Source organism: Corvus brachyrhynchos, unplaced genomic scaffold (assembly GCF_000691975.1).
Source record: "Corvus brachyrhynchos isolate BGI_N302 unplaced genomic scaffold, ASM69197v1 scaffold14, whole genome shotgun sequence".
NCBI lineage: Eukaryota > Metazoa > Chordata > Aves > Passeriformes > Corvidae > Corvus > Corvus brachyrhynchos.
This window is the reverse complement of record NW_008239110.1, coordinates 4,993,775-5,011,757: the sequence shown is the minus strand read 5'-3', so window position 1 is coordinate 5,011,757 and position 17,983 is coordinate 4,993,775.

Sequence of the window (17,983 nt, the reverse complement as noted above, 5' to 3'; positions counted from 1 at the left end):
AGGATTTTTTTTTATTCCTTCAACAGGTTCCTGCCACTTTCACTATGCATCTATTTCTGCGATAAGAGGTGACAGTAGAGGCACTTTATTTCCCTCCTTATGATGGCCCACACCACGTATATTTGCAATCTGTATGAGTCTTTCTTCACCCCACATTTTCAGAAAGTTTGTAAAAATAGCTGTTGAATCTCCGTGTTTTCAAGACTGTTTTCACCCGTTCTGTCATGAATATAGGCATATGATTTCAAAGTAGAATAAAGCAGCAACAGAAGGTGAGGCATCAGAACAGAAGAAGGTTGTTGACTGCAAAAGAAGGTGCTCTTTAGTCCCTGTCTTCACCTCAGAGTGAGGTGAGGATAGACAATCCCCTCAATGCCTGGGTCCCTGCTTAGACCCTCCTTGAATAAATAAAACTTTTCCACTGCTATTTGAACTGGCTACATTTCTGAACTGTCCAAAACTAACAAAGACCTAGTAAAATCTTCTGCTTAAGCAAATATGCTCACTTGATGACATTGCAGAAGCACAGTCTTAGTTACATCTCTTCTTTTATCAGCCCTCTGAGTGGCTGGTTTTTTTTTTTCCTTGAGAAATTCCACATTAAAAATGTTGGCATTAACTATGAGAAATATCAAAGCCAAAACCGAAGTTTTTGGTGAGATACCTAAAAAGCCCCTGTATGTTGCTGGAAACTTTAGTGTGAAAAACAACATTTTATGAATGTTTATGAATTTATGAATGAATTATGATTTTTGTGACTTCTCCATCAGCAAATGTTTTCCTGTAATTCAGCTGGCAATATATAATAAGCATTTGATAATATTAAAAATATTTCTTCTCCCCTGAAAATGGATTCTGAGGCTCTTTCATGTCGAGGAAGCTGAGAGCTAAGTATTGATGTATATCTACGTATTTTTGAACCATCCATAATATCCTTACAAATTTAGTAAATGCATTCATCTATATAATGTTCTTTGGGTTCTTAACATCTAGTGCCACAGATGTTTGGAAAGACACACCAGTAATGCATTTAAGAACTTTGGCATGTAAAAAGAAGTTTCTATGAATTTAAATGTACATTTATTCAGCAGCATTTTAAACTTGGGAAATGTCTAGTACTTTTGTATAAAAGTTTTACCCCTAGGTATATGGGCTGCTTTTAATAATATACATGTTATAAGAATGCTCTGAATACATGTACTCTTCATTCTATTACAATGAATGTTCTAATAACCAGGGGAAGTAAACATAAGTGTTTTCACATTTCCCTGGTGCAGGATGGAAAGAGAAGCTGAAATCAGGACACTACATCAAGAGCCAGAAGCTGTACTTTTGTCAAATTTGAAAGGAATATGTATATTTGAACTTGACTCATTTTGCTGCCAATAGTTCCCAAAAAAATAATTCAGATCAGAAGGAGTAATGAATCACAGGATTATAGTGAGAGCTATGCAATGAGATAAACTCCTAATAAGAAACGTGATGTAGCTGTCATTGGAGAGAGCATGCAGATGCAGGCAGAAACAATAATGACCTGGTATTTTAATAGTTGGCTTGGACTGCTACAGTAAAAACAGAGGTGGTGCTTCTTTGCCTATAACATTGATATTTTCAATGAGTATGATGAGTGGAAGCCATAGAGTAAGGTGCTTATTTTAATATTTTCTGAGATTAACCATCTTTTCCATCAGCAGCACATCCTATTCCATAATGATTCCTTTGTCCAGTGGTAGGATATTTGGACCACACCATTCAGCAGTGATAGGCCTTTCAGCTGAAATACTGGATGGCTTAGTTGGATCTCTGAGGTATGCTCAGATGAGTTTCAATCTACGCCCTAAAATATCCGTCCCTGAACATATTTCAGTGCACAGGATCACATGTCCTGTTGCTATCAGCTCAATATTTCTGCTTTAGCATTTTAGATGCTCTGTTTTATTGGCTGGTCTTCAGTTCAAACAATCTCCTGGAGTGATCGGAATCTTGAAGGCTTAGATTTTAAACTTACTGAGCAGAATATAACTATCCAAAAATACTAAAGTATAAGATCTTTATAACTTGGCACTTAATCAGAATTAGCCAGAGCCTTTTTTTTTTTTTTTTTTTTTTCCTGGTATCAGAAAATATGCAAAGGTCCTTGAACTCTTATGCAGTAGATGAGGGAGTATTTACCTCTATGTTTAGTAGTCTGCAGCAATCAACTTGGCAACAGAGTTTGAGAATTCTTGGCTAGGAAAGAAATAAAACAAGAAAACACAGTTATGTTATTACAGAAATAAATGGTGAGCTAATGAATTGAAGGAAGAGGAGTTTAAAAAGGGTTATTTAATATGGATGTACAGTTATAACTTTTCTCTCAGTATGTTCTTTAGTCATAGACTGATACTAGCTGAGAAGAATCACGGGGGGGTACAACAGCATATTCACTTTTTCAGTCTTTTCTAACCTCTGTCAGAAATTACTTACAGAGAGCCCAAGGGAGGTTATATTCCAGTAGGGGCATCTGTAAACCTAAAATGAAGCATATTAACTGGTGCTTAATGATTGAAAAAAATGCTGATTCCTGAAGCCAAGCCAGTTTCTTACAGTCTGGATGGAACTGATTTCTGCTGTGCTTGTATATATCATAAACATGAACTGTAGGCTTATAAGATGTTATTTTTTAAAAATATATCAGAGTGTAATGATTCCTCTGGGAGAAGTTTAAAAGTCTGTAAATACAGTTCCTCAAGAGAAAGAAAGACAGAAACACAAAATTTCATGAACAGAACTCACTTTAAGATTTTAGACATCAGAAATCAGAATTCAGCAAATGCAAATAATCAATTAATTTGGATGCGTTGATTGAGTGCCTGTGGTTTTTGTCTTTGTGAGTTTTTAAAGATCTATATTCAAAAACAAGTTTAAAATCCAGGAAAAAAGCCCCAAATATACAGCAACCCACCAGGGCCTGCTTCTTTCCGGTCAATTTTTCTGAGTCTGTTGTCTAAAATGTCTCTGCTCAAAGGAATGTTTCATAAGAACACAAAGCTGGAGCATACACAACTTCCACATGTCAATGTTAATTTTAATGCATAGGCAAAAAAAGAAGAAAATTTAAAAAAAGAATAGGGGAGTAGAGGAAAATTAAACCAGTATAAAAATTGTTTAAAAGGAAAAAATACAGCAATAGACCAAACAAAAATGCTAGAAGAGGTGAATGGAAGGCCTGCCCATGAGAACTGATATAACTTATCATTAACTTATCATTTCTAACTTGAATGCTTGTAAAGGTCTTTGAAATTCTTGGTAGGACGTAGTATTAAATGTGCAATATGTTACTATCTCAGCACTATGAAGGACCAAGCAAGATTCTGTTCTTTTCCCCTGTTACTTCTGAACCACTTAGTTGTTCCATCAATACACTGCTGATTGTACAATGCTCACCTGCCATTTCATACAGACAAAAGACCTCTGGGCAGATGGCTGACTCCAAACTGCTGCTGGCCAATTTTAGAAAAGAGATGCAGTTCCTAATGAGAAGAGAGAATTTGCATGAGAATATTTCTCATGCAAATTATTACTTTTAACTAGTGCCCCCCAAATCATTACAATTGGATATTGGGTTCCCTGTAACAAAATAGAGTTGCTCGGCAATATGAGTAGTCAGCCCTTTTCTTGTGGGAGATGGCTTTAAAAAGTACTTTATGTATTCTATTCTGAAATTCAAACTATTTGTGTTTAAATATGTTTGCAGACATGTTAAACTAAGGTTTCATATCAGCCAAAAAAAGTAAGATGCATCACTTGAATTTTGCTTGTGAATGACAAACTTTTTCATTGTGGGACACATTTTCCACTGCTTTTTTTGCAGGCATAACCACCAGAGAACATTCATTAGCATGTTTTTAGGATGTAGCGGATTTTAATGGCATAACTGGAAAATCGCCCACATGTCCCTAGAAAATTATAAGCAGAGATTTTCCAGCTGAAACAAAAAGCAGATGGATAAGTATGAAACTAATGTTATTTCTTCTGGGACTAGAATGTCAAAGTGAATATCTAATGAGGCTGCTTTTTTTTTCTTGAGCACAAACCATACAATACAGAAATATATCAAGTATCATTTTAAGACAGGAACGTAAAGAGGGCTTGAAGTCATTTAAATGTATATTAGAAAAGAGTGAAGAGCTGGAGCTTTACTTAGAGATAAGAGTAAATAAAGTCCTTTACTCATTTTATGCATGCTGGGTTACAGTGTAGTCTGACTTGTATTAGAAATCAGTCTTCAGTCGTAGAATTCAGATCAGGATGCAGCTCTCTGGAGACTGGATTCTGGGTCATCTATCAAGGGCAGATGATTCAGGGGGGCTGCTTATCATTTCACACCCATTTCACAAAGTAGCAAGTAAATTATTATTTTCCTTAAATTACATATGTGAAAGTTGTTTGTGAAGACTGGTCTGGGAAAGGTTATTGTAAAGAGTGGAAATAAAAGTTCCTCTAAATTGAAAGGTTTGTCTCTGCAAAGTCAATTTCATGTGTGCAGTATTGACAATATTTCAATAAATAATATTATAAAAGTGTTGTGCAATGACAATGTAGATATCACAAAATACATTATGTTCAGCAATGACTCAAGCTTACAGGACCCAGATTCAGGACTTCATAGACTGTTGGCTAAAAGAACACTGGCAAGGACATGAGGATAAGCATGAATATAGTACTGCTGGGGGTCTTTTGACTTCCATCTGATAAGAAAGGCAAGCAGATGTGGCTTCCCTGTAACACCTCATTGAAAGGGTAAGTCTAACAGCACACTACCTTGCCAAAGACCATGGGTAGTGATTTGCTTATTTGATTTCACAGAAATAATTTTGTACCTTCAGCAGCAAGTTAGTGAACTTGATCAGCCATATAATATCTACAAAATTGGTGTCCTTTGAGAAGAGATTATCTATGTTCATTTAAATAAGTGGTTTCAGAGAACACAGTAAAATTGAGTCAGTAATTACTTGCCCCATGCCCAGGCTATGAACCAGAAAAGGTTGCTGAGGGGATTTTTAATTATGTCTCTTTTAAATGGATTTGAAAAGGCTAAATACTAACAATGTCAATGTCTTGATCTTTCAGAGAAATGACCTGTGTCTATATCTCTAACACAGCTGCAGTAATGGGACAGTAAATATTTGTGATAGCAACATTACAACTTTTTTCCTAGATTCTTGGTATGTCAAAATCTGAGGTGACTGAGGTTGCGTATGACAGCAACAGTGTGTTTCATATTTCAATATCTTTGACTGAGTGTATGGTAAAATATTAGGCTTGTCCTTGCATTAAACATTGAAGTTTCTAGGAATAAAATATTATCTCTCTGTTCCAAAAACATCCACATTTAATTCTCCACCTAGCGCAAATACATACAACATAATTCAGTAATAATTAAGTTAAATTAAGTTAAATTAACCTATGCAAAGCATAGGCTAAATTACTTCTGATAATTGAATTGGCTTATTGATAGGTCACTTGTTATCTCTTGAGAATAATATAGACTTCTGTATAGTTCTTAGTGTCTAGAATTTATCATAGAAAACATCTCATCTTTAAATCACAAACTGAACTGAAAATAGCTGAAAATAGGGGAATCTTTAGATGTGCTTCCCTCATTTTCACTCTTAGAATCAAAGAATCACCATTGTTGGAAAAGACCTTTGTGATCATCAACTCCAACCATCAACCTAGCCCCACCACCATTAAACCATGTCCTAAAGTGCCATATTCATGTGTTTTTTGAACACTTCCAGGGATGGCCACTCTACCATTTCTCTGGTAGCCTGTTCCAATGGTTTGTGAGGAAATCTTTTCCTAATATCTAACAAACTAACCTTGTTCTTGTGCAACTTGAGGACATTTCCTCTTCTTCTGTCACTTGTTACATGGGAGAAGAGGCCAATGCCCACCTGGCTACCACCTCCTTTCAGGTAGTTGTAGAGAGCAATAAGGCGTCCCCATAGTCTCGTTTCCTCCAGGATAAGCAATTCCAGCTCCCTCCATGACTCCTCATAGGACTTGTACTCCAGATCCTTCTCCAGTCTTGTTGCCCTTCTCTGGACATGCTCCAGTGCCTCAATGTCTTTCTTGTCGTGAGGGGCCCAAAACTGAACACAGTACTCAAGATGCAGCCTCATCAGTGCCAAGAGAGAATGATCACTTCCCTAGTCCTGCTGGCCACACATTATGTTTGCAGTCAGGGACAGTATCCTGATCTAGATGGACCTTTAGATTTCTTGTTTCCTTTCACAGTTTGCGTTTACATAAACACTTTTTAATTTCTCTGTTTTTGTTTTGCCTCTGAATCGTGAGCTCTTTTACTCAGAGTTCAGATTGAAACGCAGGAGACACCTGGCTTTTCTTCTAATTGATGTTTATTGTTTTCTTATCTATAGCACAGCTGCACAGAGTGTGCCTCCAAGTTAACAAGGTGGAAAATGGCTCCGAGTTCTACCTTCCAAGGCCATGTAAAGGTCCAAATCAACCAATTAAGAAATGCTAAGTAATATGTTTTTATTTATAATCCAATAACTATCTATTCATGGCCCACAGTGCGGGTTTTTTGATCCAATACCAGAACAGCCAGATTTGTGAAGAAGAAGGAGAAAAGATGAAGAACAAATCCACACCCAAAATCCTCCATATCATTACATATATATATTGTTATATCCCAGAAACCTAAATTCTCTAAACCCAGGGTTCCAACAAACACTAACTGTTAAAAAAGAACCTGTGTATGGTAGAACATCGCTGTGGTATTGAGACTTTAAATATTTCCTGTTTCCTTTCTGTTTTCAGTTAAAAACCAAACATGTTTGATTGGGTAACTATTACTTAAAATATTACTTTATATATTTCTTTTCTAAATTTTAATTTTGAGCATCAAAAGTTCAAAGGTGTTGTATTCAGGGATGTTTCAAGACAGAAGTGAAGGATGGTATCTGACTCTTCTGTTAAATAATGGTGATTAATGTGGTGAAGCATTGTCCTCTCCATTCAAAATACCAGTAGTTCCATTTCTAGTAAGGAGAGAAGAATGGCATGCACAGTAGAACCCTTGATTTCCTTAGATTACATCTCATCCCACTAAATCTAAGAGATGGAGTTCTGTATTAAAGAATAAAATAGGAAAGATCTCCTGATGAATTAAGAAAAAACCTTCATAATCTGAAAGAAACATAGTTTGTTTATAACAGCAATTGACCCACAGTAGAAGAAATTGAAATTATTCAACAATTAAAACAGAAAAATTTGCACCTTTTTTTTTAAACTTCTAGCATTGGTTGTTTGGCTTGTGCAAACTGATGGGTCATTAGTGTTTCCTTAGAAGGAAACAGTACATGAATTCTGATTACTGTAGGAAAAATTTATGTTATCTCTGATCTTAACATGCTTTCTCTTTTTCTCCCATATGTATATAGTTGGTGTCTTATCAAGTAACACCTCTTAAAAAGTTTCTGTGCTAAGGGCAACTTCTTTATTCTCATTTTCATGGCTCCTTTTGCAATGCCTAAATCACATTATTGTTAGTGGAAATTTAATGCAAGCTAATACAATGACAGAGGCAGAAAGTGAGAGCTATCAGCAAAGGCAAATAATAGTAAACGGAAAATAAAGATAAATACATACACTCTTAGTTCAGTGTTCATGTGTTAAGACTACTAAGGAAGGAACAGAATTTAAACTTCTACCACAAATAACTAATCAGAAACATCCAGACTGATATAAGTTGTCATGGTGATCTGCCACTCTTTGCAGGTAAGCCCCTGACTGCTCCTCAGACCAGAGTACAGGCAGTAGTAATTCACACTGTTGTGTATAAAAGGGTCTCTCAAATATTAGGGAAGCGTCTTCACTGAGTTTTGATAGAAGTTCTCTCTCTTTTGTTAATGAAATGTCCTCTCTAATATGTTCATCTTCCCTTGTATATAATATGTGGCTCTTTGATTATGCATTACTAGGCTGTGGGAGAGAGTAAAGTTAGCCTCTTTTGACTCTTACAGACATAGCAGACACCAATGTTAGAAAGTGATAGTGTCTCTTTTTAGGGAAGAGACCTTGTTATTTCTAACTTAGTGTTTGGATAAGTCATTGCAGAATGCCTGGCTTTGTTTCTGGTGGCCTCTATGCCCTACTGATGACAAGAACTAGCAGAACTTCCAGTGGGGTGGAAAAGAAAATGGCACATTTCTTTCTAACTTTTCCAGGTTATATGGGACATGATAAATGTAAGAAAACTGTATATGAATGTGCTTCCAGATCTCAGACAAAGTGTTCCTGTGCCAAAACATTATTCAAATGTGATGAAAATTGTCTACAAAGATGCTGTAGGTGGTAGAGAGACTGATAGCCCTATTCACAACACTTCAAATTCCCTACCAAACACAGTTAAAAATAACATGACACTGGTTTGACACAAATTGCTACAGACTATACCTTTGTCATTCCCATTACTAAACGGAAACCAGGAATTATGGGTTGACATGCTTATTCAAGTATGTCTGAGAGACTTAGATGAGAAAATAAATGAAACAGTCAATACTATTGATATGATTAATATAGGGTTTGGTTTGGGCTGACTTTACAAGTGTGCAAGAAATTGCTTGTTGGACATCAGAGTATTGTCATTGTGCAACAGTTAGGAGATTATGGCTGTGTAAAGCTTAATAATGACTTTCAATGTCAGTGAATCTGACTGTGAGGCAGCATATTTGAGAAGCATTTGTGTTTACAGTGGAACTGAATATGCTCTTATATTTTTTGATTTGATATTTATAGAGAGCAGTTGAAGAGGGGGATCAAGCTCACTTTGTAACAGTTCCTGATGCTATAAATATCTTCCTCTTGTATTAACCACAAACATGTTCTGAAAGCAACTTAAACTGCTCTAAGTATGGATTCAAGTATAGCCCTGTAAAAAGCAGTCATGACTTTAAGTATTGATCTCTGCTAATACTTAAAAAACATTCATAGGTGCTTTATATCAGATAACTTGTAGAGTGCTCATTTTCTATGGCTTTGTGAACAAATCATATAGAAGCAGCAAACATTAAGTAAATTCTGCATAATACGGTTGAAAGACACATTGTGAAAAGGATCTACTGTCATTGCTAGTCGATTTTTTTTATAATCTAATCCTTTACAGAACAGTTATAAATGCCCAGGACATTATAATTCCTCTTCATAGTAAAAGAGAAATCAGTAACGTAAAGTATAAATATAACTTGTTTTATTTCCATCTGTATACACATGCTGGAGTATAGACCTAAGCAGTCATCACTTTCACACGTGTCAGCTTAGCATTCTTGAGAAAACCAGCCTTGGGACTTTACTCTGAACACAGTACAGTTTAGAGATGAGAACACATTCTACCATTAGGAAAAATTCTGCTACTTTGAATAAGCAAAACTTTGGATACTTTGGAATATCACTTTTCTCATAAAATCTTTGATCAAAATCCTAGAATACGAAAAATCAGCAAGGTAAATGTAGCAGTGACCCAGGATGGTATCCCAGACAATAACTGTAAATATTTACAACTCACTAGAGAAGTTGGCTTTGAGCTCTAAACTTATATGTATAATTTGCAAGAACAAAAACTCTATCAGAAAACAGGAATGTTGGCATTTTTGTTGCCTAGCTTTTGATGAGGTATCTTCACCTAGTTTTCTCACTGGGATCTTTCCTTCTAACCAGTGGAGAGAAATAGGATGGTTCGGACATGCATGATGTAAAATCAGTTCATTTAAAAAATGTCTGCTGTTATAATGGATGTTTGGGATGAAATAAATTTACATTCAATTATTTCCTGTGATTTTGTGCTTTTATATGTTAAACGTTCATGATTCTCTTTGTTCCTGAAAAATATACTGGCTCACAGGGGAATAAGATTTCTTACCCAGTGAATAGAAATTCATGCCTCATTCTTATTGTCTACAAAATGTAAATTTGAATAGTGACTAAAACTATTTTTTAATGGAATCCAGAGCTTCTAGTAGAATTTCTTCTACAGATTTTAAGACCAGCCTGGAAGTGAATGCAGTTGTCAGGATAAGTTTGCAACAGGACTAAAATTTGTTGCCAGCTTGCTGGAGTGAAAGAGCCACTGGAACCCTTTGCAGTAAGATCTCATTTAGGACAATGCACAACAGTCTCACCACCAGCACCTCGGGTAGGGCCTGTTTACCCTGTGGCTTGGCTTTCCCAGTAATACTGATACAGGGGGCTTATGCTTTAAGGGTTAATTGCTGATTGTGGGAATCACTGGTATTGCTAAATTTTGTAGCTGCCTGCTAAACAATGTATATAGCATTCTCAATACTTATCACACTGGCCAGGTAAAAGGGAAGGATGCAGGGGAGGATAGGGGTAAGATGCCAGACCACTGATAAGAGGAAGACACCGTGACCAAAAGATCCTGCTTTCGGACCGTGAAACCAGCTTAAACCAGCCTTGAGGTTTGGACTTGGACCAGGAACTCAGTGAGCACATGCAAGGGGACAAGGTGAAAAGTTCAGCCCTGAAGAAGACTCATTTACTTCATCTTGAAACCCCTGTCCATGACTACCAGGAGGCACTGTGCACGTGCAGGGCATGTGGAAATAACTTTTGAGCTCATTATAATACAAAGCGGGGCTAGGTGGGGCTAGGTAATGAATATGTATAGGCATATTGTGTAACCTAATGCATATGTAACTTGTAACTTGAGATATACCAAGCTAAATACTGTGAACAGTTCGCATGTCTTTGGAGGAAAGATTCCCCATGCTACCTTTACAACTTTCGAGTTGTGGAGAGTCTTTTCTGCATATCAATACAGATCATCAGGTGAGGCAGAGTAGGACAGTTCTCTATCCCAACACAAAGAACTTCTGGAGAAAGAAATATGTTAGAGCTCTTTCAACAGAATGGAAAGAGCTTGAAAGGGAAGATCACATCTGATGGACATTATCAAGGTGAAAGAGTAACCAAAAAATGGAGTGAGGATTCAGACATTACCTGCTCAGTTACTCAGATTACGAGTTTTGTCCCAGATTTTTTTTAGAATGATTCAGATCACCAGACCAGATTAAATCCTGGTGCTGCAGAATTTCTACCTCCACAGGCTTTCAGGAAAAAAAAATTTAGCATTTGTGTCAGAGAACTAAAGTCTTAGACAAGCCTTAAGCAGCACTAATGTAGATGCTGAAACTAGAGCAGACAGAAAAGGCTGGATTTGTCTGACCAAATTACACATCTGCAATATGTGTGCTTATTGCCAAAGTATGTGTCTCAAGTCTCTTCCTTGTCAGAGAAAAAAGTTTTATAGAGTACATCACAGAGGAATGATCAAAAATAGGCCACTAAACCTCAGAGGCTGGGAGGCAAACCAGGCATTACCCATTCCTATGTAGAGGCCTTTATTGTCAATGACTGTGGTCAGTCAGATGAGAGGACTATAACCCAGCGGTAAAGAAGGAGCAGAGAAGTCCTTACTCCCTCTTTGTCCTGAGCTGCTGCAAACAAAACAAACCATGGCTATGTCTAGCATAGCTCTTTGAAGCTGCTCAGACTTACCCTTCCCCTCTCTAGCCATTCCTTGGAATTCATCTACCTAAATTTTGACTAATTATAGACTGTAGACATACATTACATTCCCTGGTTTACTGCTTACTTCCAGGAAGAAGAAGGTGCCAAACTGGGCAATTTTGTTCCTCCAGATCTCTGAAGCCCTAACAAAGGAGCAACTCATGCACCATTGAGTATTACAAAGAAGGAAAATTTTTTACCCTGAAATCATCAGATGTTATTTAAAAAGAAGATTACTAACTAGAGAAAGCTTTTCTGTTCTTACTGTGCACATTTAGTATGTATATTTTTATAAAAATAATATTTATAAGTATGTATTCACATATATTTAATATATTAATTTTTATATAATTACACATATTCATACAATCTAATTAATTTTCTAGAAATATATTAATCGAATGTGTTTACATAAATACGTTATATTTATAATATAAATGTAGTATACATAGTATGCATATTTAGTATTTAATGAGCATTTCACTCACTAGTGAAGGCTCTCATTTTGTTAAAGTATGCTTCTCAGTACTGTACTATAAATCAACAACATTAAAAATACAATACAAATCCCGAAGTATCTTTTTCTCATTCTCTTATTCCTTTACCTTTCTTGTGGCACAAAATAGCCTCATGAGGATGTTAAAATCACAAGCAGATAGATTTTAGTGAAAAAACCCATGCTTTTATGTATATTTCTTGTTAGAAAATATATTGGGGATAATCTTTCACAGCATAGCATGTGTATGTATTTTTGTGTTTCTAAATTGCATATTGAAGACATACATATTATTCATTTGTACACAAATAATGTGTATATACTACCTAAACATTACAAGAGAAAACACAAATTGAAAAGAACCAAGTGCTCAATTAATGAAAATCAACGAGCCTCCTGAAAGCCAGGAGCATCAGGTGTTCAAAGTGAAGTGCTGAGTTTGATTGTAACTGAGATGGAGAGTTTGCTTAAGACCCACCTGTACATGGCTTTATACATGTACCTCTTGAACGTGCATGGGTTCTGGTGGCATTTAATGCTTAAAGCTTTCTTTTTCTTCTCTTTGAAGAGCTCCATCTCTTTTCTTGTTCCTTTTTTTTTTTTTTTTTGTAAGAAGGATGATGAGGTCTTTTGAATGAAAAGGATGGCTCTACCAGAGTAGCTGTTTGATGAATGCAGACTTTTATTTCAACTTGTACAATGGTGCTCTCAGGGGTGAGGGTAGGGATTCTCAAAGGCATAAATGGGAAATAAGCAGAAAGTTCTATTGCCTTCCACTGGGTTCTTAAGAGCCTTTGTTGAGCTGTTTTCTTAAATTTAGGGAAGTGTATATGTTAGTAAATCATCTGTAAAAAGAATACAAACCAGCAATCTACAGAAGCAGCTGTTAAGAACGAGGTGTTTGGCAAAAAGAAGGGTATAAAGCAGCAGTGTTACAATGTCTGAGAAGAAATAAATAAACCCCAGCCTGGAAAATCCTGCAGGAGGGACTTTTTTTTGCTAGCTTCTCAACCCTTGTATTTCAAAAACAAAAGGAAAGAGAAAAATACGTTGGGACTAATCAGCATGAGGACTGTGTGCAATTCCTGTTATAAAGCACTTTATTTATGCAGCAGATCAGTGTAAATAATACTCACTGCTCACCTGAGTTGGTAGTAATTATTGTTTACGTAGCATTTAGAAAATTTGAAAATGTATAGACATCATCTTGCAGAATGTGGCAGGTTTTGGTTTTGATTTTGATATGTTTTGAAATGTAATTTTCAATAGTGAAGAATTTTGAAAAAAAATAAAGGAAACCATGTCAGGCTGTAGAAATATATAATGGTTTTAATGTGAATATTGGAAAGGCACTGTCATTTGCTTCATAAGATCTTGGAATTTCCTCAAATGAAAAATCCTACATTTTGACAATACAGAAACCAGATGTACCAGAATTCTCTGGGGCATGCAAGGTGTGGACTGAGGGCAACCCCTCCCAAACAAAGCAATTGGAAAAATAATTTAAAAAAACGTCTCTCAGTGCTGTCCTGAAAGAAAACCACAGCTTCTTCTAAAGGAAAAAATGAAAACCAGGAAACAAACAATTTCCTCCCCATCTCCTCTCCAAATGAATGTAGGGTATAGTTTTTTTCAACAAAAAAATGTAAATTTACATGAGCATTTCCTGTAAGACAACAGAAACAAAAGAATTTATGTAAAAGGCATGCAATTATCTTTGCAATTAATTTTGCTTATAATTTGTTTCTCTCATGTTTAGGCCTTCAACATTTCATATGGAAAAAATGGAAGCTCATTAGCATTAGTGGACTGTTTACATTCTTAATGCTTTTTAGCTTAAAGCTGCCCAGTCTGAGAGATTTTATTTATTATGAATATTTATATTATTTTGCACCATGATAACAACATTTTATCACAGTACATCCTTCAAACAAAAGGGTAGGTTATAAGATTTTTTCCCACACATTTTTAGTAATCACTTTTCAAACAACTCCTACTATAAAACACTTTCTTTGTGTGGCATATAAGCTGTAAAATAATATTCACTGCATACCTGCATTTGTACTAAATATTCTTTATGTAGCATCTAGATAATTTAAAAATGTAGTGACATCATCTTGCAGTTCCATGAAGCAGTTAAATTCACCATTTCTCTATATTTTGTCTCATTTTAATCTGTAGCTGTAGACCTTCCTATTAGCAGCTTTTCCCTCTTTCTCTGAGCCTTATTTTATTTGATTAGTAGCTTTCCCTCCTTTCTTTCAACATGATTTTATTTTACTTTATTTTTTCTCTTTTCCATCTGATTTTGTATTATGGAGAAAGAAGTCTGGAAGCTTTTGCTGACATACAGTGTATAAAGAAACCGGATGGCAGAAGTAGTTGATCTCGTAGTGGTAATCATGCACAGAAATGGAAGAACTGCAGGGTGAACTTTTTGATCCATAGCATGGAGCTGTGCAATGATCAATTGCCTGTCCAAATCTGCTCCGTACTTATTATTTTCATGGAAATGTATCATCCCAGTTTCTGTTATGTATACTCAAGCTTTGCTCTGTCTCCACCCCTTGATGTTCCAACTACTTCTGTAAGATTTAATAAAACACCCTGAAAACATGAACACGGGGCCTTTTGAGAGACTGGATTTTACTCTAATTGCAGCTGGAAAATCAGAGCTCCAACTCCATTTTCTGAGAAGCAGTATTAGAAAATGCAGATTGTGGATAGCTTAATGGAACTGGCCTACTTTCTAGAGCCATTTGTTTTGATGAGAGTCTGTGTATAAATTCTGTGCAGAACACAGACAGCTATTATGCAGTTAATTATGCACAAAGTAAACATGTACAATTGCAAACAGCAGAATGCCACCTAATAATGGATAACCTGAGATTTATGGTATGCATGCCCAATCTGTAAAGGCTTCTACTCATGAATCTAAAATGAATGGAACATTACCCAAATGATCCAGAATGAGGGATTTAACATATCACTCCACCCTTATTGCTGCTTATTCCCTGTCAGCAGATTTTTCATTTGGTTTTTATATATTGCACATAAACACTATGCAAATGATTTGGTCATATTTAAGAACATATGGTCTGTGCTTCTGGTGACTGGTTATGCACTTTGTAACCAATTACTTGTTAAAGTAATCACTTCTTTAATTACATTGGTCAGCAGATAATGATTTTGCTTTCATTTACTTGAAGACTAACTGCAGCAAAATAAGTTGTAGTGTGAACTTCCCTGGAAAAACAGGGCACATCCTTTTTGCACATATTCATTGTCTTTCTATGCAGGTGTTTTTATAAATGTGATTGCAGTATACATTTATACTTCAGGTTTTCAGTGCCAGAGACTGATCAGTGCTCAGATGCAGTAAGCACAGTTGTGACTGCATCAGAGCCCCTGTTAATGGGAGTGTTGGCTCACACACCATGATTAGCCCACATCATCTCTGTTGTGTCTTCTCTGCAAGGAGAAAAGGGCTTCAAAAATTCATAACTAATAGTAAAGTAGCAAGAAATCCAACTAAACTGCTAGAGCAGCTTGTCAGTAAAAAGGAGTTGTTATTGTCTCTTTCTGCAGTTGGATTTTTAGCTTGTTCTTTCTTTTCCTTTCTTTCTTTTTTTTTTTTTGGGGGGGAATGGGGGGGAATAAGAGCAAACAAGCCCCCAGACCCTGAGATACCTTTTGTAGCTTTTCTGTAATGGATCTGTGACACAGGGGAAAAAATATTTTGTATGTTTGAGTAGGTCACCACATCAATGGAAATACTGCTGACATGGCTATCTGAGCCTCTTTTTCCTTTGGATTAATATTAATTACATGTAATGTCCTGCTGCAATCAGTTTTTTGTTCCTTTATACTTGCTTCCTGACTTTATTCTTTTCTTTGCTGACTGCTAGGTCCTGTTAAAAGATTCCACTGACTCAATTGCCTTGTGCAATCCCTTTGTCAGGGGTATTCTAGGAAAAGAAAAGACAAAAGAAGTGGAAAAATTAGTCAGGAATGTGTGCATCATAAGCTTTATCTACATTGCTGAATAAACCAGATGCAGGGAGTGGGGTTGAGGATGTGCTCTGTTCTGTCATCATGAATGTTATTTAAATGTTATGCTCCCAGTCATAGTTTTGGCACCAGAATTTTCTGAAACAATGTCTGGGTAAAATTTGGGGCATAGGATGAGTCGTGTAGCTCTCATATCCCCACCCATGAGAGATATGCAGTGTAGCAATTCTGCCCCGTGCAGTCCTCCAACAACACCCAGCAAGACCGGCATCCTCAAGCACTACCATGTGTCCACACTCAAGCTACACCCAGAGCCCCCAAAACATCCCCAGTTTCAGGCAGTGAAACACTGGTAGACTGCAACACAGATTTCTCAGTAGTCTAGACACGTTCAACTGGAAAGAAAACATACAGAGGTGATAAGCATGACTTAAGGTGACTGAGGCTCAGGGAAAGATGAATACTAAGTGCTGTGTGGTGTGGGTATAGCTAAGCCAAACCATTTGCCTGGAGACTGGACCCTGTCTTTGTTTTATTTAACAGCAAATATTGGGATTCCATGGAGAGAGATGGAAATGCATCATACTGTGAGATATTCTTGTCTACAGGTAGACGGATGGATGGATAGAGTACTTATTGAATGTAAAGAATAGATTTTTCTGATGTTTAGAGAAGGAAAAATGATGTTCCCCTATGAAAAAAACATGAGGATTAATTAAAAGTCTTTTAAATTTTCTTTTTTTAATGTAGCATATTCTCCTTGCACATCACTGTAATTCTACTACAAAAGAGATGCTATTATTACTAGTATTGCCCAGGTGTGCTGGACTCTATAATTCTCTTCATATAGATCACATCAGGAAATTCATTTGAAATAATGAAGGAAGAACTGTGGTGATGTGAGATACATTGCTGTTGGCACACGAGCTGTCTAGTTCAAAGATAGCTTCTACAGTTCTGCCTTTGACTGCAATTCAGACATGCTTGGATACGTAACATTGCTGATGTTTGAACTACTTAGGCACTGTTGGCTTTCCAAACAGTTTGTTATGACAGCCTCTACCCCTGTAGGTAGGGGGAAAGATGCTGCACAGCCGCACTTTCTTTCAAGCTGTTCATTCTTATTCCACAAGATGTTACGTCTGACCAAACAAAAAAAATAAAAAAAGAAAAAGCAACAAAACCCCACACACAATAAACAAAATCAACTAAGCCCCAAACCACTCAGTTATAAAATAAGTAGTAAAAGCATATTTTGTGAAATTACCAGGAGAAGAAATGAAACAGACTGGAGAACTAGTAACCACAGAAAAAAAGAAACAAACCCCAAAGTAAGCAAATAGGTATGTCTCTCTTCTGGGCCATTACAGGCTGTAGGTCACAATTGTGTATGGCGTTGCTTTGTTCATTTTTACTACTTTGATGGTCCTGCCTTCTTTGCTTGCATTTTTGCTGAATTCATCCTGACACCTACATTAAGGGCTTATTTCCTTACACTATGTAAGGGAGAGAAGGAAGCACCACTTTCATCTTTAGGAGACAGTACTTTTTTTTTCCTCCTTTTATTCTCACTTGGTCTGTAATTAAAGCTAACAACTCAATTGTTCTTTACCAGCATTTTTTGCTTGCATAGCTCCTTAAATTTTTTTTCTCCTTTCCATTAACAATTTTATCTTTGATTACTATTCCTTTCCTCTGGATCAGTCTGCTTTCACATCAGATATCTTGTTCTTGTCACTGCAACCTGCTGTGTGAATCAGGTAAGCCTGGTAAAATACCTTTACAGAGCAGCCTTGATTGTGTTTGCTGAACTGTGAGAAAAACAAGAAGTGTAAAAAAAAACAACTCAGAAGCTTGCTTGTGAAAGCATCAGCCCCT